A 27,865-nucleotide genomic window follows, 5' to 3' on the forward strand; every position below is an offset into this window, starting at 1 on the left:
ACCCCTCCACCGTTGGTGTCCATTGGGCATGGGGCACAAATTGTGAGATCATGGCTGCTATTAGGGACACATGACCTCTCCTCCTCCAAGGGGCTATTCTGCATCTTTGATCTTTGTTCAAGAAAACGAAATCTCTGGTGGCAACCAGGTTTCATGTTCATAACAACTCCCTTGGACTGACTGCTCAGAACAAAGCATTTTCTGAGGCCACATGCTGGCCTTGTAGGGAAGAATATCCACTGTCAACTGGGGATGTCTGCTATGGATGCAGGAGAGGGAAGGGGCTGCATGGATGCCGTTTCTAGTACATCAAGATCCTGCACCAGTCGTGACATTTCCAACAACACCCACCTCTACCCCCAACACCCATTGTGCTCACTTGCTCTTATTCCTCCCCTTCCAAGCAGGAACTGTTCTTGGAGCAGGTAATGGGTGCAAGGCACCTGGCATATATTATTGCCAGGCCTCACAACAATCCTGCAAAGTAGGGAGAGATAAGAACAAGGTTCAGAGAGGTTCAGTGACTCATTCAAGGGCATGTGAGGAGTAAGTTAGAATGTGAACCCTGAACCAAAAGGCAAGCCTTGCATTTTTGTGGTGGGCCATGAGTAGCTTCCTATTTGCTGTTTGCTTAAAGCCTCACAGCAGGCCTGGGAGGTAGTTCTCTGGGTTTGCAGCTGAGGGAGGCGGAGACCCACGGGAGAGGAGCCAGCAGTGGAGTGCGGGAGCCCTGACTCCACATGCGGGTTCAGGCCTTCACCTGATGGTCTGCCAGCTCCTGAGAGGAGCCCTGGTCTCCACACAGCCTTTGCGCAGAGCTGATCTACACCACCGTGGGGAGACTGGGGGCCCTTGACTTTACCCCATCATCCTTACCCTGTTTCCAGCTCTTACCATCAAGAAGATCTTTCTTTTATTGGTGGCTCCTTCTTCTGTAACTTAGCCTCTTTCCTTTAAAAAATATTTTTTGAGGTGAGAGTCACATAGCATAAAATTAAGCATTTTAAAGTGCACAATTCAGTAGCATTTAGTACATTTGCAATGTTTTACAACCACCACCCTATCTAGTTCCAAAATGTTTCCATCACTGCAATGTAAACCCATTACGCAGTAAGCAGGCTCTCCCACTGCCTGCTCCCCCAGCCCTTAGCTACTGCCAGTCTGCAGTCTGTCTCCGTGGATTCATCTGTTTTGGGTATTTCCTATAAAATCAATTGGATTTTATAATATGCAACCTTTTGTGTTTGGCTTCTTTCATTTAGCATAATGTTTCAGAGGTTCCTCCACGCTGTAGCAGATCAGTACATCATTCCTTTTTATGGCTGGATAATATTTTTTGGAGGTGCATACCACAATTATCTATTCATCCACTGACAGACATTTGGGCTGTTCCTACCTTGTAGGAAGAGTGCTGCTATGAACGTGTGTGTACATGTGCTTGAGTAGTTTCAATCCTTTGGCATAGACCTAAGAGTGGAACTGCAGAGTCATATGGTAATTCTGTTCAGCTTTTTGAGGGAAGACCCATTTCTTCTTGAAGTGGATGGGGAATTCCTTGTCAAAGGGATAGACATCTGCTTTCGGAGGACCCAGAGATGAAATGCTGTATCTACAGATGAACAGAACAGGTGTGGCTAGATATGAGAGGATGTAATGCGGTGGAGAAACTGTAATTCTCCAAAGTGCTCGGCAGGAGGGGATGTGTGTGAGGTGAGGTGTGAAAAGTCGCCTGGGGTGAAAAGCCTCAGGGGGTGGGAGTCTCCTGAAGAGGGCACCTCACCTGGAGGTGGTACTCCTTCTTCTCATGCCCAAGGGATGCTTGTGACACTGCTCAGCTCCAGGCAGCTGCAGAAAGCCCAGCAGGATTGTGACCCTCTTTAAATTTGAGCATTTTATGGATATCTGCATTGCCATATTAGGAATTATGGCCATAAATGAACCATAAAAATACCGTTACAATGATTCTATCAGCACTTAAGGCAAGAGCTTAGAACTACTACAGAAAGAGAGACTGAGAATTCTCAAAACCTCAACACTAACAGGTGGCCATTGAAGGCAGGTCTGTGAGGAACATGGGCTGTGTGGGCCTAGGAAAGGATCATAATGCAGAATCAGGATGACAAATGAGGACTTGGACCTGCTGGACAGGAAGAGGGCAGAAATATTTCTTTAGACCTACCTGGCTAAGGATCAGTTGGTTTCACCATTTCTGAAGATACCGTCCCATCCCAGTGTGGTGGATATAATTGGTTCTATGTATACTTATGCTTTAAAAATCTGCATAGTAATTTCTATATGTTTTATTCGATGGGTTAGGTTTGTTTATCCTCAACTTTTTGTGGCCATGATTCAGGTTCCAAACCTTGTATCATGCAGATAGGATTCTGATGTCCAGAATGGGCAGACCAGTTATGTAGTTTACAGATACAAAATGTGATCTGAATACAGGTTTTTTTCTGCATTCAAGGCCTTGATCAAAACACTATATATGTTGCCACCTTGGTCAAATGGATGCCAAGATGTCAGTATGATTTCTGACAAGACAGCCAGCTCTTAAGGTGATGGGCACATGCAAAGGGTCTAGCTCTTCTGGTTTAAATTACCCAGATATTTGCCTTGGCTCACACTTCACTACAGCAGCACAGTGCAAAAGATAAATATCAGATGTTATGTCCTTTTGGAGAGGCTGGCATGTTCACATCTGGATCTGAAATCTGAAGCTGGTGGCCCCGGAACATAAGCAGTTTCCTTACAGAAAGTTCCAACAAGGAGGAGAAAATCTTGGAACCGATCTCGCCTTTGCCTACAAAATGATCAAACTGTAATTATCACATTTAAGAGGTAATTGTTCCAATTGTGCCAGAATGGGATGCTCCAGCCCTCTTTCTTCAGCTGACACAAATAGAATTGCTATGAAGATGGAATGGTACTTCCAGAACAGCTTGCTTTGAGCTTGTTCTTTTAATAGTGACTCTCGGGTCAGGGAGAGGTGCCGTGTGGGCAGGCCCAATCAAGTCTGCTGGGGTGTCGGCCTCTGCAGCTCCCTCTCCCTAGCCAGGCTCTCTGATAGCCCCCTGCAGCCACAGACCCAGACCCCAGAGTAGCACCCACACTGACTTAAAGCATTAGGATTTGCACCGTTCTTGTCAGATGCTAGGATTTGGCCAGGAGGCCTAATATAATAGTTCTCAGATCTGCCGCAGGGCAGATGAAGTGGGGGGTCTTTTCTGAGTTGCTTTCATATGGGGCAGAATGAGGACGATAGCACTTCAATAACAGGGACCCCAGGAGATGAAGAGAGGAAAAAAGGAAGGATGATATCACATGCTGAGCAACTGCTATGTTCTAGGCACTGTGCAGGGCACTTTCTCATATGTTATTTTAATTAGGTAGCAAAATATCAGGTCGCTGAAGCACAGAAATGTCGGGGGTACAGTGTTTGGGAGTCAGCCGGGTGAGCAGTCCTTTTTTGGGAGTGCTGAGGTCTTGAACTTCTGTCTCTGGAGAGGGGAGTAGTAGCAGGAGCCGAAGCAGACACCAATCCTGCAAACTACTTGTGAGCAACTGGGGTGAGCTTAGATAAAATGGTGGTGGGGTTGGGAGAGCATATGAGAGCACAGAAATTCATTTTCTCTTCCTAGTTGTAGATCGCCATGGGAAACGGGCAGGGGCAGGGGAATGGTAAGAAATGAAGCAGGAGCAAGACCCTGAAGGACCTTGTATGTTACACAGAGAAGTCTCGACTTTCTCCTAGGGCACTGGAAGGATATTGCTAGGTTTTAAAAATATGATTTCATTTGGACTTGGAATCTCATGTTGATTGTCCAGTTGAGTGGGAAAAGTAAGATTTAGAGTAAGAGGGTGGTGGACACCATGCTACATGCTGGGAAGACATTATCTTTGTCAGGAATTTTCTGGTTCTTAGTGGTAGAAACTCACATTGAGAGCCAACCATGTGTTGGTTACACACGTGTTTTCCTCTACCCACACAGGGCAGAATGGGTCCATATGCAGCCTGGAACAGCTGGAACAGGGGCTCAAACGTGACCAGCCCTCTTGCCATCTCTTATTTTTACTCCCTAATACCTGCCAGCTCTGCAAGGTAGAGTCATGGTTATGATGATGGGCTCTGGAGCCAGTTGAACTTAGGCTTTGTTACTTGCTAACTGTGTGATACCCAGCAAGTTACTTAAAACTTGCTTTACCTCAGTTTCCTCATTCATCAATGAGGATAATCATATTTACCTCTGGGGGTTGTTGTGAATTAGTGTACATAAAGGGCTTGGCATGGTGCCCAGTACACGGAAGGTGTTTAAATAGTGTTAGTATTTATTACTATTCTTCAACTGCAGTCTGGCTTTTCCCATATGGTAGGAAAACAGCTTCTGACAGCTCTGAAATTTTACATCTGACTGGCCACCAGAGAGACTAACTGAGTTTTCTTGGTCCCATGTCCAAACATTGAAAGGAAAAAGATTCAGAGGCCAGCTCTAATTCGATTTTGCTTCTGGACCAATCAGCGTGGTCAACTGGACAAGTGCAGTGATTGCCCCACTTTGATCTGGGGTCCCATAGAGAGCAAGAAAGACCATTAAGACAAAGTCCCTGGCCAGTCTATTGGAGCAGGTAGAATCCCCAGCTCCCCCAAGTAATGGGCACCGTGATGGAGGCACACACAAATCCAGCAGACCTTCCCATTTCAGAGGGTACTTGCCAAGGTCTTTGGGACCTCTGCACTCAAGGAATCCTCTATAGTTTCATATTACCCCACAGAGTTAAAAAAATATAACAGAAATATTGTGACCCTATCAGGCTCTATTTGCAGATGTGACAAAAGACTATAGAAATACAATCGATACTAGGCTCCTGGGGATCTGGTCAGCTCTCTGGCCCTAAGGCCTTGAACTCCTCCAGGACAACTGGTACCTGAGCCCTGATTTCCAATCAGCAACGCTTCAGTCCTGTTCCCAAGGACCTTGGCCATCTCCCCTACACGGCCTTCCCCTTTTCCCTTCTTCGAGAGCCTAGCTTGCATCTAGTCACTGTCCTCCTGGGGTTTATAGTCTAGTGAGGCAACTCACCATGTAACCACATATGTATACATCAGAGATAGGGACTCCAAGAAGGTTTGACACGGGAGATACTTATGTTCCAGAAAGCTCACTGGGAAAGGCAGTTTATCACCAAACCACAAGTGCTCAATGCAACGACTCTGAGCATCTTCTGGAAAGTGAAACAAAAATGAGTATTTTATGAGGTGAGGAATTTTTTAAATCTACCAAAATTTCATGCCCGACTCCAGCATCTAGCCCAGGGCCCTGAGCAGGGCAAGTTCTTAACATGGCTTAGGTAAACTGAGCCGTGATGAAGAGTGTGGGAGTCTGGGTCTGGGGGATAACTTTGGAAGGTAAAAGGCCAGGAGCAGTCTGAAAGGGTGTGAGGGGGTCATAGTTAGAAAAAACAGAGTCTGTTCACCTGGTTAGCACAAAGGGGCCTGTGAAAAAGCACTTATAGCTCACAGAATTGCTGGGAGGTGCCAAAGATACAGACTATAAATTGAGCTTCCAGGAATGACTCCCCCCAATCACCCTGCAGAGTTGCTGCCTTTGCCCAAATCAGGAAGCTGCCACCACAGCTGTTGCCTCTGAACCCAAGGCAGATCACCTGCGTTCTACCCTGAGAAGGCACGCCTCATGCTCTGTCTCCCTGCCCGCGCAACTCAGTTCTGAATTTAAGTCTCAGACCAGGGCATCTGATGAGAAAACCTAGATCATATTTGGAACTTCAGGGAAGAGAAGTTTGGGCCATTGTGTTTTTGGTTATGCAGCCTCTGTCCAGAGCACATTAGAGGGGCCGGCGTAAACCAGTTCACCACCATGTCTGCCACAGTGGCGCTTCTGGGAAGACCGCCGGGATGAGGATGAGGCGCAGGGAACTCTACCGCCTCATTCATTCAGCAAACATTCTCTGAGGACCTGCTGTGTTTAGGGCCTGAGCTGGGAGACGTGCAGAGGCACTGGTTCCTGCCTGTGGGGGCACCACCAGTCCTGAGGAATAATGCAGAGATGCTGGGGATGAAAGTCTCCAGACAGGACTAGCTCCAGAGGCTGGGTGAGGATGGCACTGCAGGCAGGAGTCGAGTCCCAGCCCCAGCGCCCATCCACTGGAGGACTAGGAGGTACAGATCCTGGCAACGGGCCTACTAGTGTGAGATTAACCTTCCAGGCAAAAGCCACTCACAAAGATTCTCAGAGCTGGAAGGGCCTTGGAGGTTAGCTGGTCCAACGGTGGTGATCGTACAGGCTTCCTCTTCTGCATCCCTGAAGAGTGATTAAAATCATTTTTAGCTTTATCTAGACTCTTGGTTTTATCTTTTAGTTTTTAAGTTCTCATTTTTATGGGTCAATATGCCTCCTAGATGAAATATGTGAACAGGTGTAAGAATAGAAAATTAAGTAACAGCAAGTTTAAAAATGTTAATGAAATCAGGACACGAAGGGATAATACGAGCTTGGTTTCCATTGCAGCTTAGTTATGTAGCAGATAATTGAGGCTGGAAACACACATGTGAGGCTGCACTCTAGGTCCTCTCTGAAGGGTAGAAGATGGGAAAATCATCATCACAGTTAAAAGCTGGAGAGGATACTGCTTGAGTCAGAAGAGAACAAATATAAATGAATTTCCTTTCTAGGAACAGGACCTAAATTGCTCCTATTTATTTTGTCCCCTCAGTAACAGTGTGGGGTCTGGTGGCCCAAAATCTGAGTCCCTGCCCGGGCAGTGAGCGGTCCTCTCCCCCTTCTGAAGGACCAAGCACTAAGCTCATGGTGGCTGCTGCAAAGTGTCGTGCTACCTCTATGGGCCGCCAGTGGTGTGTGAGGGCCTGCCCTCCAGCCTCTTGGGCATTGAAAGAGAATGGGGCATTGACTTATTTTTTTTTGAAGATTTATTTATTTATTTATTTATTTTAGAGAAAGAGCACAAGGGGGAGGGGCAGAGTGAGGGGGGAGAGAATCTCAAGCAGACTCCACATTGAGCACAGAGCCCAATATAGGGCTCGATTCCACGACCTTGAGATCAAGACCTGAGCCGAAACCAAGAGTCAGACGCTTAACTGACTGAGCCACCCAGGCACCCCAAGAACAAGGCATTTATTGAAGAGATGTAGAAAGGAAAGGAAAACAGATGTGTGAGCCCAGGCTTGGAAGGTTGAAAGGCTTCACCTTGGGGGGAAGAAAGGTATCCTGAGCACAGTCAGGCATAAAGGAGCCCAGGAGGTGCATTACAAATCCAGAGCCTTGGGAGCAGGATTGTGTAGCTCCTCACTCTATTGCTAGACCATTAGGGTGCTATTTCTTTGTTTCTCTTTGTAAGTCTTTGGGTCAGTCTAGGTTCTAGCAGGAAATGGCTGGCATTCCTCAGCTGGGATTTCTGAAGCAACTTCTAAATGAAGGGGCTATTGGTAAAGGTGTGCAGAGAGATGAGGATCCCACAAGAAGACCTCAGAAACTAGCAAGGCAGGAAGCCATTGTCACTCCTGGGCTGATGGGAGTAAGGAGAGGAGATGGTGGTCTTGGAGCCTGGTTGAAAGTTGCTGCCATTTAAAGACTGCCTGACGGGAACTGTGGCCATAGGGGAAGGCAGACATCACTGGACCTGGGGTGTGGGAAGAATGAATTCTGCGACCTCTCTCTCCTCCAGTCTTCAATCTCCTGCCAGTTGCCCCATTGGCTGAACTTGAACCCAACTGGAAGGCAGAGGGCAAAGGAGCCTGGTGTTGTACTCACAGAGGTCAGCCCCCAGGGGCACAGGCGGAGAAGAGTGGAGGATGGATCAAGGGAGGGAGTGAGGGCAAGCAGAGAATCACCAGCACAGCGTTCTTGCTGCTTCTTTCTCTACCAAGTTCCAGAGAGGGAGAGAATCAGACTGGCTCAGTGAATTACTCTGGGCCTGTTTCGGTAGAGCTTCACTCTACAGGCTTCGGTCAGCCTTGGGTTGGTTGTCCTTGAGTATTTGGACGTTTGCTTCCAACAGCTCTGGCCAGAGGAGGAAGGACAGGTCTGGAGGCTCAGAGTGTGAACTCCCTCAATGGGGAGTGTGAGCAGGGCACTTTCCCTCAGAACTGGCTCAGTAGACTGGGCGTGTCCACACACTACACCAACTTTGCAGAGCCCTCAGCAGGGTGCAGGGGCCTGACTTAACAGCCACACAGCCCTCCCAGGTAGTCCCAAGTTTGTGTGAGCACAGATGGCCTCATTTTGAGTCCTCTTAGAAATGTTTTTTGGCAGGAAATGCCAGAGCCAAGGCTGGACGGGCTGACTTGGTGTCTGACCCAGGGTGGCTATTCCGTGTCCATAGGCCTCAGGAAACCACCTCATCTCAGACTCCCCCCGGAGCTCTCCCATGTATAACCTAATCTTCAGATGGTTTGGGATTAGCCAACAAGCATATAGACTCCTCTAGTCCAAGGGTTCATCCTCTCTTCTTGTCTCCCCCAAGGTTTCTCACAAGTGTTGGATGCATGATACTTTTAGGGTCGTTTCAATACAAAACATTCACTGGTATAATTTATGCAACGCTGGGCCTGGCAATTCAAAGACAAAGAAAACACAGTCCCTGTCTTTGAGGAGCTCCCCAGTGTGCCGAGGGAGACAGATCATAGACCAGTACTCTGTGCTGGGTGTTAAGATAGAGCTAAGCAGTGGGAACTCTGCACTGCAGAAGAGGACCCTGCCTAGCCTAGGGATTCAGAGAAGGCTTGTTGGGGTAGGCAATGCTGCATTGGGTCTTGAGGGATGAGTAGGAGCTGGCTGGTATAAAAGGTCAGGCAGATTATTCTAGGCAAAGGGGAAAACGTGAACATGGCTATGGAATAGTGGTGCTGATGAAGCTGATGATGGTAATAAGAGCTAAATGTCTTTTTTTTTAATTTTTATTTATTTATTTGAGAGAGAGATAGCGACAGAGAGCACGAACGGGGAGGACAGGGAGAAGCAGGCTCACCACTGAGCAGGGAACCTGATGTGGGGCTCGATCCCAGGACCCTGGGTTCATGACATGAGCGGAAGGCAGACGCTTAACCAACTGAGCCACACAGGTGCCCCAAGAGCTAAATGTCTTGAGGCCTTCTCATATACCAGACTCTAAGAATGAAACGTGTATTATGCCATTTAATCCTTACAAAATCCCTGTGAGATAGGGACTATATTATTTTCAGTTTGCAAATTAGGAAGCATAAACAGAGTAGTTATTGAGCCCAGTGAAGGTCACAGAGCTAGTGAGTGGAGGAGCATGACAAGGAAGGCAAGGGCCTTGAATGCCATGCTAGGGAACTTGAACTTTATTCTTTTTTTTTTTTTAAGATTTTATTTATTCATTTGAGAGAGAGAGAGAGAGTGCACGAGTGGAAGGGAAGAGCAGAGGGAGAGGGAGAAGCAGACTCCCCGCTGAGCAGGGAGCCCAATGTGGGCTCAATCCCAGGATTTGGAGATCATGACCTGAGCTGAAGGTAGACACCTAACCGAGTGAGCCACCCAAGAGCCCCTTGAACTTCATTCTGTACTCCGTGAGAACTGAAGCACTTTCAGTGGAGTTGTTGCATGGTCAGATGAACAATTTGGAGATCTCTGTGCTTGCAGTGTAGACAGTGAACACGACTAGAGGGAGAGATTAGCTATAGGGCTGTTATCCTCTCCAGAGCTGGTTCCAGGTGAGAGCTGGTGAGAACTGGCTTCTGATCCCTTCCACCATAAGCAGCAAATGAAGTTAAATAAAGCCAAGTGTTCAAAAGGAGTTGTTTGGGAAATTACTCCTAACGAGATAGTACCCTGGCTATACTTTTAATATTTTTATCTTCTTCTGGTAAAAATGGCACAGATTTATAATTTCAACTGTAAGATCTGTTCCCAAATGAAAATAGCCATGACTTTTTTTATACAAATATATATACATCCCTCACAAACCGATGTGTTTTTTACCAGCCTCCAGATACTGGAGTAAAGTGGTTTTAGGAAAATTGTTCTTCGCAACACTTGCTTTTGAAATAAATGCATTATTGTGATTTAAAAAATGCTTTTGATAAAATTTCTTGGTCGAAGCAGAGATTCATTTAACTGAATTTTTCTTTTTTTTTTTTTTTTTAAAGATTTTATTTATTTATTTGACAGAGAGAGACACAGCGAGAGTGGGAACACAAGCAGGGAGAATGGAAGAGGGAGAAGCAGGCCTCCCCCTGAGCAGGGAACCTGATGTGGGACTCGATCCCAGGACCCTGAGATCATGACCCAAGACGAAGGCAGACGCTCAATGACTAAGACACACAGGCGTCCCTTAACTGAATTTTCCTGCAGAGGTGTTAGATATTTCTGCAGCCGTAGCCTCCCAGAGTAGAGCAGAGCACCGTCACCATGAATTCTCCCAGATAGAGTGGGGGGAAAAAAAAAGAGTAAAAATAATTCCACTATCTCAACAAAACAGTTATTTACATTTTTGTGTATTCAATTAGTCCTTTTTCTTATGAGTTCTTTTCTTTAAAACATATTACAATAAATAACAGTGTATCTACAACTTTATAGCTTACTTTCTAAAAGACAATATTAACTCTTTATTACCTGTTTAATATGAGTTGTACATTATTGCCATTTTCTCAGGTTCATACAGAGGCTTTTAAACCATTACATTAGATAATGCAGATTGAATTTTTAAAACCAATCTCTTATTGTTGGACATTTGAGTCTTCATTTATTTTTCTATTTTTTATTTTATTTTTTTAAATTTTTTTATTGTTATGTTAATCACCATACATTACATCATTAGTTTTTGGTGCAGTGTTCCATGATTCATTGTTTGTTCATAACACCCAGTGCTCCATGCAGAACGTGCCCTCCTCAATACCCATCACCAGGCTAACCCATCCTCCCAACCCCCTCCCCTCTAGAACCCTCAGTTTGTTTTTCAGAGTCCATCATCTCTCATGATTCGTCTCCCCCTCCGATTTCCCCCCTTCATTCTTCCCCTCCTATCTTTTTTTTTTCTTAACATATATTGCATTATTTGTTTCAGAGGTACAGATCTGTGATTCAACAGTCTTGCACAATTCACAGCACTCACCATAGCACATACCCTCCCCAATGTCTATCACCCAGCCACCCCATCCCTCCCACCCCCCACCACTCCAGCAACCCTCAGTTTGTTTCCTGAGATTAAGAATTCTTCATATCAGTGAGGTCATATGATACATGTCTTTTTCTGATTGACTTATTTAACTCGGCATAACACCCTCCAGTTCCATCCACGTTGTTGCAAATGGCAAGATCTCATTCCTTTTGATGGCTGCATAATATTCCATTGTATATATATACCACTTCTTCTTTATCCATTCATCTGTCAATTGGACATCTTGACTCTTTCCACAGTTTGGCTATTGTGGACATTGCTGCTATAAACACTGAGGTGCACATACCCCTTCAGATCCCTACATTTGTATCTTTGGGGTAAATACTGAGTAGTGCAATTGCTGGATCGTATGGTAGCTCTATTTTCAACTTTTTGAGGAACCTCCATACTGTTTTCCAGAGTGGCTGCACAAGCTTGCATTCCCATGAACAGTGTAGGAAAGTTCCCCTTTCTCCGCATCCCCGCCAACATCTATCGTTTCCTGACTTGTTAATTTTAGCCATTCTGACTGGTGTGAGGTGGTATCTCACTGAGGTTTTGATTTGGATTCCCCTGATGCCGGGCGATGTTGAGCACTTTTTCATGTGTCTGTTGGCCATTTGGATGTCTTCTTTGGAAAAATGTCTGTTCACGTCTTCTGCCCATTTCTTGATTGGATCATTTGTTCTTTGGTTGCTGAGTTACATAAGTTCTTTATAGATTTTGGATACTAGCCCTTTATCTGATATGTCGTTTGCAAATATTTTCTCCCATTCTGTCGGTTGTCTTTTGGTTTTGTGGACTGTTTCTTTTGCTGTGCAAAAGCTTCTTATCTTGATGAAGTCCCAATAGTTCATTTTTGCCCTTGCTTCCCGTGCCTTTGGCGATGTTTCTAGGAAGAAGTTGCTGTAGCTGAGGTCGAAGAGGTTGCTGTCTGTGTTCTCCTTCAGGATTTTGATGGACTCCTCTCTCACATTGAGGTCTTTCAACCATTGTTGTCTATTTTTGTGTGTAGTGTAAGGAAATGGTCCAGTTTCATTCTTCTGTATGTGGCTGTCCAATTTTCCCAACACCATTTGTTGAAGAGACTTTTTTTTCCACTGGACATTCTTTCCTGCTTTGTCAAAGATTGGTTGACCATAGAATTGAGGGTCCATTTCTGGGCTCTCTATTCTGTTCCATTGATCTATGTGTCTGTTTTTTTGCCAGTACCATACTGTCTTGAGGATGACAGCTTTGTAATAGAGCTGGAAGTCCGGAATTGTGACGCCGCCAGCTTTGCTTTTCTTTTTCAACCTTCCTCTGGCTATTCGGGGTCTTTTCTAGTTCCATACAAATTTTAGGATTATTTGTTCCATTTCTTTGAAAAAAGTTGGATGGTATTTTGATGGGGATTGCATTAAATGTGTAGATTGCTCTAGGTAGCATTGACATCTTCACAATATTTGTTTTTCCATTCCATGAGCATGGAACGTTTTTCCATTTCTTTGTGTCTTCCTCAATTTCTTTCATGAGTATTTTATAATTTTCTGAGTACAGATCCTTTGCCTCTTTGGTTAGATTTATTCCTAGGTATCTTATGGTTTTGGGTGCAATTGTAAATGGGATCGACTCCTTGATTTCTCTCTCTTCTGTCTTATTGTTGGTGTATAGAAATGCCACTGATTTCTGTGCATTGATTTTATATCCTGCCACTTTACTGAATTCCTGTATTAGTTCTAGCAGTTTTAAAGTGGAGTCTTTTGGGTTTTCCACATAAAGTATCATATCATCTGCAAACAGTGAGAGTTTGACTTCTTTGCTGATTCGAATGCCTTTTATTTCTTTTTGTTGTCTGATTGCTGTGGCTAGGACTTCTAATACTATGTTGAATAGCGGTGGTGATAGTGGACATCCCTGCTGTGTTCCTGACCTTAGGGGGAAAGCTCTCAGTTTTTCCCCATTGAGAATGATATTCACTGTAGGTTTTTCATAGATGGCTTTTATGATATTGAGGTATGTACCCTCTATCCCTATACTCTGAAGAGTTTTGATCACGAAAGGATGCTGTACTTTGTCAAATGGTTTTTCTGCATCTATTGAGAGGATCATATGGTTCTTGTTCTTTCTTTTGTTAATGTATTGTATTATGTTGATTGATTTGCAGATGTTGAACCAACCTTGCAGCCCAGGGATAAATCCCACTTGGTCGTGGTGAATAATCCTTCTAATGTACTGTTGGATCCTATTGGCTAGTATTTTGGTGAGAATTTTTGCATCCATGTTCATCAAGGATATTGGTCTGTCATTCTCCTTTTTGATGGGGTCTTTGTCTGGTTTGGGGATCAAGGTAATGGTGGCCTCATAAAATGAGTTCTGAAGTTTTCCTTCCATTTCTATTTTTTGGAATAGTTTCAGAAGAATAGGTATGAATTCTTCTTTAAATGTTTGGCAGAATTCCCCTGGGAAGCCATCTGGCCCTGGGCTCTTGTTTCTTGGGAGATTTTTGATGACTGCTTCAATTTCCTTAGTGGTTATAGGTCTGTTCAGGTTTTCTATTTCTTCCTGGTTCAGTTTTGGTAGTTGATACATCTCTAGGAATGCATCCATTTCTTCCAGGTTATCTAATGTGCTGGCATACAGTTGCTCATAATATGTTCCTATAATTGTTTGTATTTCTTTGGTGTTTGTTGTGATCTCTCCTCTTTCATGCATGATTTTGTTGATTTGGGTCATTTCTCTTTTCTTTTGGATAAGTCTGGCCAGGGGTTTATCAATCTTGTTAGTTCTTTCAAAGAACCAGCTTCTAGTTTCATTGATCTGTTCTACTGTTCTTTTGGTTTCTATTTCATTGATTTCTGCTCTGATCTTTATTATTTCTCTTCTCCTGCTGGGTTTAGGCTTTATTTCCTGTTCTTTCTCCAACTCCTTTAGGTGTAGGGTTAGGTTCTGTATTTGAGACCTTTCTTGTTTCTTGAGAAAGGCTTGTATTGCTATATACTTTCCTCTCAGGACTGCCTTTGCTGCATCCCAAAGATTTTGAACAGCTGTGTTTTTTCATTTGTTTCCATGAATTTTTTAAATTCTTCTTTAATTTCCTGGTTGACCCATTCATTCTTTAGTAGGATGCTCTTTAGCCTCTGTGTATTTGAGTTCTTTCCAAGTTTCCTCTTGTGATTGAGTTCTAGTTTCAAAGCATTGTGGTCTGAAAATATGCAAGGAATGATCCCAGTCTTTTGGTACCGGTTGAGACCTGATTTGTGACCTAGGATGTGATCTATTCTGGAGAATGTTCCATGGGCATTAGAGAACAATGTGTATTCTGTTGCTTTGGGATGGAATGTTCTGAATATGTCTGTGACGTCCATTTGGTCCAGTGTTTCATTTAAAGTCTTTATTTCCTTGTTGATCTTTTGCTTAGATGATCTGTCCATTTCAGTCAGGGGGGTGTTAAAGTCCCCCACTGTTATTGTATTGTTGTCAATGTGTTTCTTTGCTTTTGTGATTAATTGCCTTTTATAATTGGCTGCTCCCATGTGAGGGGTATAGATATTTACAATTGTTAGATCTTCTTGTTGGATAGACCCTTTAAGTAGGATATAGTGTCCTTACTCATCTCTTATTACAGTCTTTGGTTTAAAATCTAATTTGTCTGATATAAGGATTGCCACCCCAGCTTTCTTTTGGTGTCCATTAGCATGGCAAATGGTTTTCCACCCCCTCACCTTCAATCTGGGGATGTCTTTGGGTCTAAAATGAGTCTCTTGCAGACAGCATATCGATGGGTCTTGTTTTTTAATCCAATCTGAGAGCCTGTGTCTTTTGATTGGGGCATTTAGCCCATTTACTTTCAGGGTAACTATTGAAAGATGTGAATTTAGTGCCATTGTATTGCCTGTAAGGTGACTGTTACTGTATATTGTCTGTGTTCCTTTCTGATCTATGCTATTTTAGGCTCTCTCTTTGCTTAGAGGACCCCTTTCAATATTTCTTGTAGGGCTGGTTTCATGTTTGCAAATTCCTTTAGTTTTTGTTTGTTCTGGAAGCTTTTTATCTCTCCTTCTATTTTCAATGACAGCGTAGCTGGTTATAGTATTCTTGGCTACATATTTTTCTCGTTTAGTGCTCTGACTATCATGCCACTCCTTTCTGGACTGCCAGGTTTCTGTGGGTAGGTCTGTTGCCAATCTAATGTTTTGCCATCATAGGTTACACATCTCTTCTCCCGAGCTGCTTTCGGGTTTTCTCTTTGTCTCTGAGACTCGTAAATTTTACTATTACATGTCGGGGTGTTGACCTATTTTTATTGATTTTGAGAGGGGTTCTCTCTGCCTCCTGGATTTTGATGCCTGTTTCCTTCCCCACATTAGGGAAGTTCTCTGTTATAATTTGCTCCAATATACCTTCTGCCCCTCTCTCTCTTTCTTCTTCTTCTGGGATCCCAATTATTCTAATGTTGTTTCATCTTATGGTATCACTTATCTCTCGAATTCTGCCCTCGTGGTCCAGTAGTTGTTTATCTCTCTTTTTCTCAGCTTCTTTATTTTCCATCATTTGGTCTTCTATATCGCTGATTTTCTCTTCAGTCTCATTTATGCTAGCAGTTAGTGCCCCCATTTTTGATTGCACCTCATTAATAGCCTTTTTGATTTCGAGTTGGTTAGATTTTAGTTCTTTTATTTCTCCAGAAAGGGTTTCTCTAATAACTTCCATGCTTTTTTCAAGCCCAGCTAGCATCTTTAAAATCATGATTCTGAACTCTAGGTCTGACATCGTACTAATGTCCGTATTGAGTAGGTCCCTGGCAGATGGTACTACCTCTTGTTCTTTTTGTTGAGGTGATTTTTTTCTGTCTTGTCATTTTGTCTAGAGGAGAATAGATGAATGAGAGAACAAAACCCTAATAGGGTAACAATGTCCCCAGAAAATATACTCTAAACAAATCAGAAAAGACCTGAAACCAGGGGAAAAGAAAGGGAAAGAAAGAAAAAAGAAAGAGAGAGAGAGAGAAAAAAAGAAAAAGTTAAAAACAAACAAAACTAGAACAAAACAAAACAAAAAAGAATATGATCAAATATGATCAGGCTGGTGCATAGATCAGTGCCACACACTAGACTTTGGGTGTATTTTGGTCTGTGAGAACAAAGTGCCTCCCAAAATTTTAAAGAAAGTAAGACTTATATATTTATAAAATAAGGGTTGATATGATGAAGGGATGGAATATGACTGTAAAGATCAAAATTATAAAAAATTTTATAAAAGGAATTGATAAGAAGTTGATAAAAGAAAGAAGAGGATTTAAAAAAAAGAAAGAAAAAAGAAAAGGGGAGAGAATGTGATCAGGCAGGAGACTAGAACAATGCCATACACTAGAGATTTAGGGTATATTTTGATCTGTTAGAAGAAACTGTATCTCAAAATTTTAAAGAGAGAACAACTTATATATATATATGCCAAAAATAAGGGTAACTACTATGAACAGATAGAATATGACTCTAAAAATGAAAAATAAAAATGTTTTTTTAAAAAAGGGATTATTAGATGTTGATTTAAAAAAGGAAAAAGAAAAATTCAAAAAAAGTTAAAAAAATTAACCTTGAAAGACTAAGGAATCATGGTAAAAAAGCCATGAATTCTATATGCAGTATTCCCCTAGCGCTGGAGTTCTGCCGTTCTCATTGATCGGTAAACTTGATCTTGGCTGGCTGCTCTTGCTGATCTTCTAGGGGAGGGGCCTGTTGCCGTGGTTCCCAAATGTCTTTGCCGGAGGCGGAATTGCTCCGCCCTTGTTGGTCCGGGCTACGTAATCTGCTCTCTGGAGCTTTTGTTCCCTGCAAGCTTTCGGTACAGCTCTGGACGACGAGAGTGCAAATGGCGACCTCCCAATCTCCGCCCCGGAGGAGCTGAGAACTCGGCACCCCATTCCTCAGTGCGCCCCCAGAGAAAAGCAGTCAGTCACTCCCGTCTCCCTGGTCTCCGGCCGCACTCCATGCTCACCCGGCCTGTGATCGAGCATTTCTATCTCTGGCACCCGACTCGGTGTGGAGTCTGCAAACCCAGCAGATCCCTGTGGCGTTCTCCCGCACTGCTCCTCCCTGGGGAGGAAGGGGAGTCTCCCCCATCTGCCGTTTGTTGGGTCCCTGTTGGAGGAGCAGTGGCCCGACTGAGCTGCAGATCACAGTTTATGGCAACCCCGAGCTGAGAGCCCATGCCTCGGTTCTGTCTCTGCCGTGGGCTTCCCCGCTCCGATACCTGGGAGCTCTGCCGCACTCAGGCACCCGCGGTCTTTCTGTGACCCCGAGGGTCCTAAGACCACACTGTCCCACGAGGGTTCCACCCCCCATTTAGCCACTGGAGCGACGTCCCTCAGCGGAGTCAACTTCTAAAAGTTCCGATTTTGTGCTCCGCGGCTCTATCACTTGCCAGAAGTGGCCGACGGAGGGTCCGCCCCCCGCCATCTATCCTCCCGAATATTGCCTCAGATTCACTTCTCTGCACATCCTACCTTCCAGAAAGTGGTCGCTTTTCTGTTCAGAGAGTTGTTGCTATTCTTTTCTTCGATCTCCTGTTGAGTTCGTAGGTGTTCAGAATGATTTGATCCCTATCCAGCTGAATTCCTGAGGCCAGACGAAATCCAGGTCTCCTACTCCTCTGCCATGTTGCTCCAAGCAATATTTTCCATTTTTAAGACTGACTTCAATTTTTAAGACTGACTTTATTGGATAAGAGCATAAATATTTATTACCATTCATTTTATATATCGTCAAGTTGTTTTATGAAAAAGTTGTATAAATTTATCCTGGTATTTGTACTTTTGAATGCATATTTCCCTGTACCCTTACTAGCACCAAATGTTATTGTCACAAAAATCTGTTTTTCTTTACTAATTTCACAATAGGATGGCACCTCATAATCACTTTTAGTTCTTATTGTTTTGATTATTAATGAGGTTATTTCTCTAGATGTTTGCTTACTGGTTGTAAATCCTCTTGTATGAATTTTGGCCTCATCTCTTTTGTCCAGTTATCAATTAGGCTCTCAAATTTTTAAAAAAATTATATATTACAGTGTATGGTATAGAATATTTTTTTGCATTTATATACTAGAGATAGTAATCCTTCCTCTAAAATATGCTGTGAATATTTTTTTCATAATCTGTCATTGTTTTCTATGTTGACTCTTTAGTAATATGTATCATTTTAAAAGAGACAAACCAAGAAACAGACTCTAAATGTAGAGAACAAACTGATGGTTATCAGAGGGGAGGTGGGTGGGGGGATGGTGAAACAGGTGGTGGGGATTAAGGAGGGCACTGTTGTTGATGAGCCCTGGATGTTGTATAGAAGTTTTGAATCACTATATTGTACACATGATACTAATATAACATGGTTAAATATCTGGAATTAACATACAAACAAAAATAAAAAAGAAAAGAAACATTTACAAATGGCATTTTTAACAGGATAGCTGGGTGCATGAGGTTTCAAAAAATCGTGTCACAAAAAAACGAGATTGAAGGGACTGTGTTGTTTAATCTGGATAACACATGGGGGAACAGGACTGCATTCTTCACTTATGTGCAGGGCTGGCGCATTATAGGGAAACGAAACTCATTTTGTTCAGTTCGAGACGGCATAAGCAGGGAAGATGGGAAGATGGGAAGTTGCAGGTAGTAAATAATAAATGAGATTTACTGATTATATTCTTTACCCTAGGCTATGTGTCTAGTATTCATTAATCCTCACCACTTTAAGGGAAGAACTATTACACCTCTTTTCCAGTGAGCTTAAGGGAGCTACCCAAGTTCACACGGACAACCAACAATAGAGCTGGACTGCAGCCAAGGCTGGGGACAGACCCCTGACCTCCAGTTCTTTCTGTGCGTGATGGAAGCTGGTCACTTCCTTTATCGGGGCCTCAGCTCCCTCATCATAACATGGGAGACAGAGCAGAGGTCCTATGGGCTCCTTTCCAACTTGACCAGGAGAAGGAGGAAATGCTGGGGGCCTGCGGCTGCTGGGCTTCACAGGCTGTCCCGGTCCTTGTGGAGTCAAGAGAATGTCACAACTAGAACAAGCCCTCTGAATCTCTATTAAGTGCTTTTTTTTTTTTTTTTTTTTTTAAGATTTCATTTATTTATTTGAGAGAGAGAGAGAGCTCAGGCAAGAGAGCACAAGCAGGGGGAGCAGCAGAGGGAGAGGGAGAAGCTGACTCTCCGTTGAGCAGGGAGCCCGACTCGGGGCTCGATCCCAGGACCCCAAGATCATGACCCGAGCTGAAGGCAGATGCTTACCCCACTGAGCCGCACAGGCGCCCCTATTAAGAGCTCTTTCTACTAAGGAAACAAGGCCTCTGCATTTCTTTTAAATGCTTGTTTTTGTTTGTTTTTAAATAAGGAATGCTGCTTCTCCTTTCAGTGTTCCCATTCAGTCTTCCCCCAAATCTAAGAGGTCTGCTGTAAAAGGGAAAGCCCTATTTAGTACCTGAAACAGTCTGAGGGAGGGGGTCCTGTCTTTAGGTCATCTGAAACATTAGAATTGCCTTTCAACACAGAGAACCCTGGTCCCTGAAATGGTACTGGCCTTTTCAGAGTAAAGTAAATTGGATGCTTCTACTAGGAAAAGTGTGGTGTAGTTTTTATGCACATACTAACTAAAAATGAATGAACAAGCAAGGAGCAGCTCTAAGTGTGGGATGGGGATGGAAGGGGAAACACAATCCACACAAGATGTTTCCAAGCCAGAGCACAGAAGAAACTAACAGAGAAGTTCCTTAAATCTGAACAAGCTTCAGGGTTTTTTATTGATACCGTGGGGATCATAGCAAACTTCACTGAGTCTGAAAAATATTTTCTTTTCAATTTTATCAGCTCTGATATTGGGATGTACAGATTAAATGGTGGGGACTGGGAGGGCGCCTGGGTGGCTCAGTCAGTTAAACATCTGCCTTCAGCTCAGGTCATGATCTCAGGGTCCTGGGATCGAGCCCCGCATTGGGCTCCCTGCTCAGTGGGGAGGCCTGCTTCTCCCTTTCACACTGCCCCTGCTTGTGCTCTCTCATGCTCTCTCTCAAATAAATAAATAAAATCTTAAAAAAAATAAATGGTCGGGATTTTTCTGGTACATAGAGAAATTGTACTTTTTATAACTAAAGGTGTCTCATACAGGGATGGACGGAATACATGAGTTTATATACTTTATGTGTTCACAAAGAGGGTGAGGTATGTAATAAGTATCAAATATACTGTATTTTATCAATATAAGGAGTTTTGTTTCTTTTTTGCAAAACAGTAGTCCAAGAATGAAAGCTAACTGCTTATGGAAATAAAGAGAAAATAAGGAAGTGGTGATTCTTAGCTAGGAAAGACAAGTTTTATGAAGAAAATTATAAGGAAAAGTGATATTTGGATTGAAATGATTTAAGGCTTGAAAAAATTTTTCAGTGTATTCCCCTTTCTTTCCAAATTCTATTAAAAAATCCAACTGAAATTATCCTTGGAAATGAATTATATATACATAGATCAATTTAGGGAGAATCAATATTTTCATAATATCAAGCCTTTCAATTCAGAGTTTTGACACACCAAAACTGTGTCAAAACCTACTGTGTCATTTGGTAAGTTTTATTGGTAAGTTTTATTGTTTTTTTATATAATTAAGCTTATTTCTAGGTATTTTATAGCTCTTTGTTGCTGTTGCCTTTGATTTATTCTCTAAAGGTTTGGTAGAACTCTCTAGCAAAACTGTTTGGACTTGGTGTCCTTTGAAAAGGCATATTGTGAGATCCTTTTCAAAATCTTCCCTGGTTATTGGTGGTTTATTCAGAAATTCTCCTTTTTTCTTGAGTATTTTTGGCAATTTTTATTTTCTAACAGAGTAGTATTTTTCATCTAGGCTTTGAATTTATCAGAAAAAGTATTTTTCTCATACTTTTAATAATCTTCTCTGCATCTATAATATCTCCCTACATTTAGCTTAATACTTGTTTTGAGGGCCTGTTTTTTTCTTTGACCAAACTTGTTAGAGATGTACCCTTTTCCAGCATTTCAAGGAGAGACAAAGGACTCCATCCAAAGAGAAAGATTAGATAAGGTGATTTACCAATTCATGGAATTCATTTAGTGGTTTTGTCCCTCTCCTTTCCAAGGAGCTCTGTCCCCATCTGCCTTCTGCAGGCAGTGACTCCGTGGGCCAGCCTCAGAGTCTACAGAATTCTCTGCCATGGGTGACCCTGCCAAGGACTTGGATGAGGGGGTGGAGGAAATGCTACTGAAAGTGAGGGTGGAAGATTGTTTCTGCAGTTAATTGATGTACCTGCAGTTCATTGCCTTTCGCGTTCCGGTCTGGACGATGCAACCTTGAGGGGACAGAGAGGCAGAGGCAGCTTTGGATATCAGAATTTGCCACCTACCTGCCTCCTGTGCCACTCCATCTGCCCCCTTCCCCCTCCTTCTTGCCACTAGTTTAAGCAGAAGAAGGGACTTGACTGGCCACTGGGAGCCAGCATCAGTCAGTGCTGTGCCTCCTTCATGGAGCACCTGCAGAAAAGCAGGTTCCAGCTTTTTAAGCCTGTGAAGAGCCCCAGGCTTTATCTTCCAGACCACCCAGTCAAAAAGCTGGAGAGGAGGTGGGGAGGCTTCTGCTTAAAAAAGGGGGGGGGTGGCGCCTGGGTAGCTCAGTCGTTAGGCGTCTGCCTTTGGCTCAGGTCATGATCTCAGAGTCCCAGGATCGAGTCCGGCATCCGGCTCCCTGCTCAGTGGAGAGCCTGTTTCTCCCTCTTCCTCTGCTGCTCTCTCTGCTTATGCTCTCTCTGTGTCTCTCTCTCTCTCTGTCAAATAAATAAATAAAATCTTAAGATGTATTTTATTATAAATGTATTGCTTGCTTAGAAATAAAAAAAAGTAGGGAAATCTTTATAGAGTTCAGAATGAAATTGTTTTCTAATACCATGTCCTAAAGAGAACTTGCTGTTAACAGTTTGGGGTATTTCTTTTCCACCATGCCATGACTTACTTTCCTCACTGTCATGCCTCAGACATCTTTCTGAATCAGTACCTATAGGTCTATTTCATTCTTCTTAGTAATTGTATAGTATTACATGGTATAGATTAAACATTATCCTTTTAGCTGTTGTTCCTATTAATGGAACTTAAATTATACCCAATTTTTTTTTGTTACGAAGCTGCATTGAATATTCCTGTAGGTATTTCTTAGTGCACGAATGTGAGAATGTCTATAGGAAGAATTTCTAGAAGTAGGATGGCCGAATCAGAGTTTGCACATTTGCAATATTGAAACATATTGCTATATTGTATTCTAAAGGGCTTCACTAATTTGGGTACTCTTATGAGGGCAGTCCTTGACTGTTAATAGCTCTTACCAGCATGTAATATGTGCATTGTTTCAATCAATAGCTCCTTGAGTCCTCCAGAGATTTGGGCAATCCTCAGTAATTCTTTCATTGCAGGTCACCACACTTTTGTGCACCTGGTATGGATATTAAGGTAGGCATGGGGAATTCAAGGATGTCTAGAGGTTGAATGACATTGCATCTTAGAGGAGTTTATAAGCAGGGGAAGAGACAGGTAAATGAAAATTAAGAGATAATGTGCCGGGTATCAGCATATATATAAACTACTGAGAACATGGAGGAGGGAGTAACTGCTTCTTTCTGGGGCTCTTGGAGAAGGCTTCCCAGAAGAACTGGGCCTTGAAAGATGAGTAGGAATTCTTCTGGTAAAGAAAGGGAGAAGGGCATTCTAGGCAGAGGGACTAGCATGAGCAAAGGCCCAGAGGTGGGAACATTCATATGCTCTCTAGAGAATAGTTCCATCAATCTGCAGGATGATCAAGCAAAGAAGGAGGGGCAAGAAATCAATCAGGGGAGGTTCAAATGTTCAAAGGTTCAAAGACCTTGAATGCCACAGAAGGGGGAAATGTTGAGATCAGGTGCAGAAAGGGCAGAAGGCAGAAAGCCTGGAGCCTAGAGCCTGGAAGAGTGAAGAGACTGTGCAGAAGTTCAGATGGAGGTGATAAAGGATGGGATCAGGGTGACAGTGCTCAGAAGAGAGGAGAGGGCTGGGGGTGTGGACAATATTTTGACACATTCCTTTGGGATCTCAGACTCAGCCTGGACTCAGCCTAGAGGCTGTCATCTGGGTTAAATTTATTACACTGGATGGCTAATAAAACTGTATTGATTTCATTTTGTTTTGCAACAAGAAATCCCTCTGCTGGGAGAAATGTCAAATCTGATGTATCTGAGAGGAATGAACAATAGAACTGCTGGCTGGTTCAGCTGAAAACTGCTGTCTCAGGACCAGGGCTGCTTGCACTACTTGATAGACGAAAAGAGCCTGGACACTGACCTGGGCTACAGATTGGGGAGGATGGAGGAGAGAAAACAAAAGGTGAAAGCAATGACCTTATGAAAGAAAACCCAGGAATTAACACGAACACATATCAATCAATCAATCAATTCATGAAATCTATATAAGAATTTACTCTGTGTTCAGCATAGTGCTCGCCATTGAGACACAAAGTCCCTGTTCCCCAGGGACCTGGTCTAGGACTAGAGCCCAGAGCACTTGCAAATGGGTTGGACTGGCATGGTCGAATCTTGTCTTAATAAAACAATGGAATTTGAGATATCTGTCCTAGTAACTCCTGTCTATTCCCCCTTTCTACATCCAATCCCACCCCGGGCTTTCTTGTGATGGTAGGTTCGTGTACTATTCTGGTTCTCAGCTTATTGCCAGCTTACCTCCATTGAAGCAGTAAGTGATGATCAGAGCATTTCTAATAGTAGCTTAAGGCATGATCCATCCTGAGCTTTCTTTTCCAATGTGTATGAGAGATAGCCTGGTTCCAGCTGGTCCCAGCCTGACGGCTCACTAGTTCTGTGACTTTGGAAGAATCATTTAGCCTTTCTGAGCCTCATTTTACTCACCTGAAAGTATGAGGCATCATAATTCCTCTCCTGGTTGGAAGGCTCAAAAGATGTGAATGTGCTTTGAAAATTGTTGGGTGTAACACAAAAGCAATAGTCTATAATTACTCCCCGTGCTCTCAGTTGCTCGGAGACAAAACCTTAGATTGTTATTGCAGTGTTTACCATTTACAAGCCCCCCTTTCTTTACCAGCATGGGAGTGAACATACCACACTTTGGTCCACCTCCTCCCATTTATAGATAGCGGGCTCTGAGCTTAGTGGGGTTGGACTAATTTTTCCTAAAAAGATATCTGTGAGAAGGGGAAGGTGAGTGAGACTTAAAAAGGAATTCCTGAAGATTTGTATGCAGGTGGCAGGATAAGAGCAATTAGGCTTGGACTACAGCAGAAGAGATTAGGTCAAACATTGGGAAGAATAACCTGGTTTTATGCTTTGGGAGACACTGCAACTTTGCGACTTTGGAACTTTCTAAGACCTGAGTGTTGTCCCTTCTGACCAACTATGCAACTTTGGGCAAGTTACCAAGGTCACTCAGTTACCATTTACTAAGTTGTCGAACTCTCTGGGACTCAGTTACTTCCTAAGGGTTGTATTGAGGTAATATAATATGTGTGCCAAAATGTGAGCTGATTAAATCTCCTTTTTTGGAACTTGTTCTGAAATGAAAGATGGAGGTGGCCCTTTCTATATAATTTGTGGGGCAGGAGAATAAATTGAGTAACTAGAATCCCAGTATTCTGCAAAGCCCCTGTGGAGAATTCACACTGCAGATAGTATGAAAACTTGGTGAAAATTTTGTTAGTAATTCTGAGCTGAATGTAGCTGTTCAACAGCTGAAATGCTACAATTGTGCTCCATTGGAGGAGATAAAAAACATATTTAGCAGGCTGCATGTAATCATCTTGAGCTTTTCCCCACAAAACATTTTGCAAAAAAATTGTTTTATTTATTTTATTTTATTTATTTTATTTATTTATTATTTTATTTTATCTTATCTTATCTTAATTACTTAATTAGCCAGGACAAAGAGAACTAGTAAGGAGTTAGAGAAGTTTAAGTATGAAAAATCTGAGTTTACTTGCCATTGTTGTGTATCTTTATAGAAGGAAAATGAAGGTTTTAATTGACGATTCATGTCAAAGAGAGGCTCCTGTCCTGTCTCTCATCAGGAGTGTTTGTGCTGAGACCTTCCCAGGTCACAGTCATTGCGTGTCAGAATAGAGGACATGATTGTGAATGATGGTGATAAAGAGGATGATGGTGATCTTGGCAGCCGATATTCTCTGGAAACATGCCATGTGCTAGGCCCTGTATCAAGTGCTTCCCATGGATTATCTCACGGAATTTTCAGCTCTACCTGATGCATCATTATCCTCACTTTACAGATGCAGAAACTGAAGTGAGTGAGGGTATATACCTTGCTCCACATTGCCTCTCTAGGGAATGAGCAAAGCCAGTCAGTCTCCCCCAAAAGCCAACAACTAAATATATTGTTTCTTAATTTGAATTATTTCTAGCTCCTGCTGTAATCATTACCATAAGTTATAAGATATTTGAATTAAATTGAAGCCGTGTATGGAGATTTCCTTTATTTTAATGCTGCCAGATGGTTGAGTTTTAAACCTCCTTGAAGAAAATCTCTGAACTTTGAAGTCAAGTCATCTTATCGTTTGCAAGATACCTTACTGATAATTTTTTGGAACAATCTCACAAGGTAGGTACTATTATCCCATTTAACAGATGAAGAAATTGAGGCTCAGATAACTTAAGCCAATATTCTTCAAACTTTAATGTATATAAAAATTGTCTAGTGATCTTGTTAAAATCAGATTCTGGTTCAGTGCATCTGGTGTGGGGCTTGAGAATCTGCATTTCCAACAACCCCCCAGGTCTTGCTGAGGCTACTGGTCTGGGGGTCACACTTGGAGGAACAGGGTAAGTCACCGGCTCAGGATCTCATAGCATGAAAGAAGGAGATCCTTAAAGCCTAGTGTCTTGACACTATCTGTGCTTCTCAGGGATGGTATTGGTGGCATTGAAAAGGCATGGTTGCCCCTTTTCTGGTGGGACAGGTGGCTGGACAGGAATCTAGACTTGAATCTGGCTCTAAGAGCTCTACTTCTGGTCATGCTCCACCCTCTCTCTGAGCTTCAGTTTCTCTTGCTATACAAAGTTGGAAGTGAATTACATGGTTTCTAAGATCTCCGAATACCAGGAAAGATCATGAGGAAGTCCCTATATTACGATCCTTCTGTGGAAATGCTTAGAGTGGTTTCTGTTTTCCTGACCAGACCCAGACAGATACAAAGATGGATGGATCTGTAGACATGATCCAGTTTTCTTATTCATTAGCTGAGAAATGCTGTAGATCCTTTTGTATAAAACTTCTTATCATCCTTCCTGTTATATATCCTCCTGATATATAATACATGATTCAGTAAATTTTAGAAAGTACAGTTTTTCAGAAAGGCCAGATAGCATGTGATCTGAGAAAAAAAAAACAAAACAGTAGTAAGTAGGGACTTGGACTCTTTTCCCTCACTGCTCACCTTTGGAATCTGAGGAGATGCACTCCTTCTAGATAACTTTGTACTCTGCTGCATGTGATGAAAACCCAATTCAAATTAGACTAAGCAAAAAAGCCACAATATATTGTCCATGTACTAGAAAATCTAAAAGCAGAGCTAGCTTTAGGTACTGTTGGATTCTGAAGCTCAGACATATGAAGACACAGTCCCTGTATGTCTGGCTTAGATTTCATCTATTGGCTTAACTCTCAGCCAGGGGCTTTCTATGTGGCAGTAAAGATAGTCGTCGAGTCTGTTCTTCAAGGATTATGTCATTCTTAGAGCTTCTGATTCCAAAGAAAAGTGAGACTTACCTCCCACTGTCCATTTTCAAACCTCATAAACAGCTCATTTGTTATGCCTGGGCCCCATGCCCATTTGTCAACTAATTACTGTGGCCAGAAGGAAAGGATGGGGCTGGGTCTGGCTATATGCGCATCTACCCTGAGGTTGGAGGACCAAGAGATACAGATGGAGAAAGACGGTGAAGGATGGTGACAATAGCTACTCTTATTTATCTCATTTAATACACAAAATTACCCTGCTATGGTCTGAATGTTTGTGTCCCCCTATAATTCATATGTTGGAACCTAAAGGCCAATAGGATATTGGGAGGTGGGGCCTTTGGGAAGTGCTGAAGTCATAAGGGTGGAGTCCTCATGAATGGGATTAATGCCCTTATAAAATAGACCCCAGAAAGCTCCCTAGTCCTTCTATCATGTGAGGACATATGAAGGCACCTTCTATGAACCAGGAAGTGGGATTTCACCAGACACTGAATCTTGATCCTAGATTCCCCAACCTTCAGAACTACAAGAAACAAATGTTTGTTGTTTATAAGGCCCTCAGTTTATGGCATTTTGTTATAGGAGCCTGAATGGACTAAGACACCATCTATGGAGTAGATATTATTAAATCTGTTTTAATACAAAGCCCCTGCTCTTTTCATTCCGATATACTCTTATCCTATAAAAACACATTCAAGAAGGTCACACTGGAGAACTCATATTTGTTTGTAGGTCCTGCAAGTTTGACCTCGGACCTAGAAACAGAAGACACAGTCAAAAGGAATAGAGAAGTGAGGAGTCAAAGTGAGAATGAGATGTGGGAGTCCAGAGCTTTAGCTGTGCATGTGGCTAGGTTGCCCAGAAGTCTGACTGAAGACTCTTGATGTAAAGGGCTTATTACCTTCCAGGTGATGCTTGCCCAGGTAC

At 42.8% G+C, this 27,865-nt stretch overlaps 1 long non-coding RNA gene across 2 annotated transcripts in view; it reads right to left on the reverse strand.

Annotated features, from left to right (window-relative positions):
* Nucleotides 1-894: 894 nt before the first annotated feature.
* LOC141370454 (uncharacterized) overlaps nt 895-27,865 on the reverse strand; it is an 80,938-nt gene continuing 53,967 nt past the window's right edge. For both annotated transcript variants that reach the window (XR_012374488.1, XR_012374489.1), the window contains 4 exons: nt 6,241-6,320; nt 5,082-5,223; nt 1,397-1,609; nt 895-951 (listed from right to left, as the gene is read on the reverse strand). This is a non-coding gene — a long non-coding RNA (uncharacterized lncRNA). The remainder of the gene's footprint in view (nt 952-1,396; nt 1,610-5,081; nt 5,224-6,240; nt 6,321-27,865) is intronic.

This window comes from Callorhinus ursinus, unplaced genomic scaffold (genome assembly GCF_003265705.2).
Source record: "Callorhinus ursinus isolate GAN/ISIS: 27379988/994484 unplaced genomic scaffold, GSC_fseal_2.0 scaffold35, whole genome shotgun sequence".
NCBI classification, from domain to species: Eukaryota; Metazoa; Chordata; class Mammalia; order Carnivora; family Otariidae; genus Callorhinus; species Callorhinus ursinus.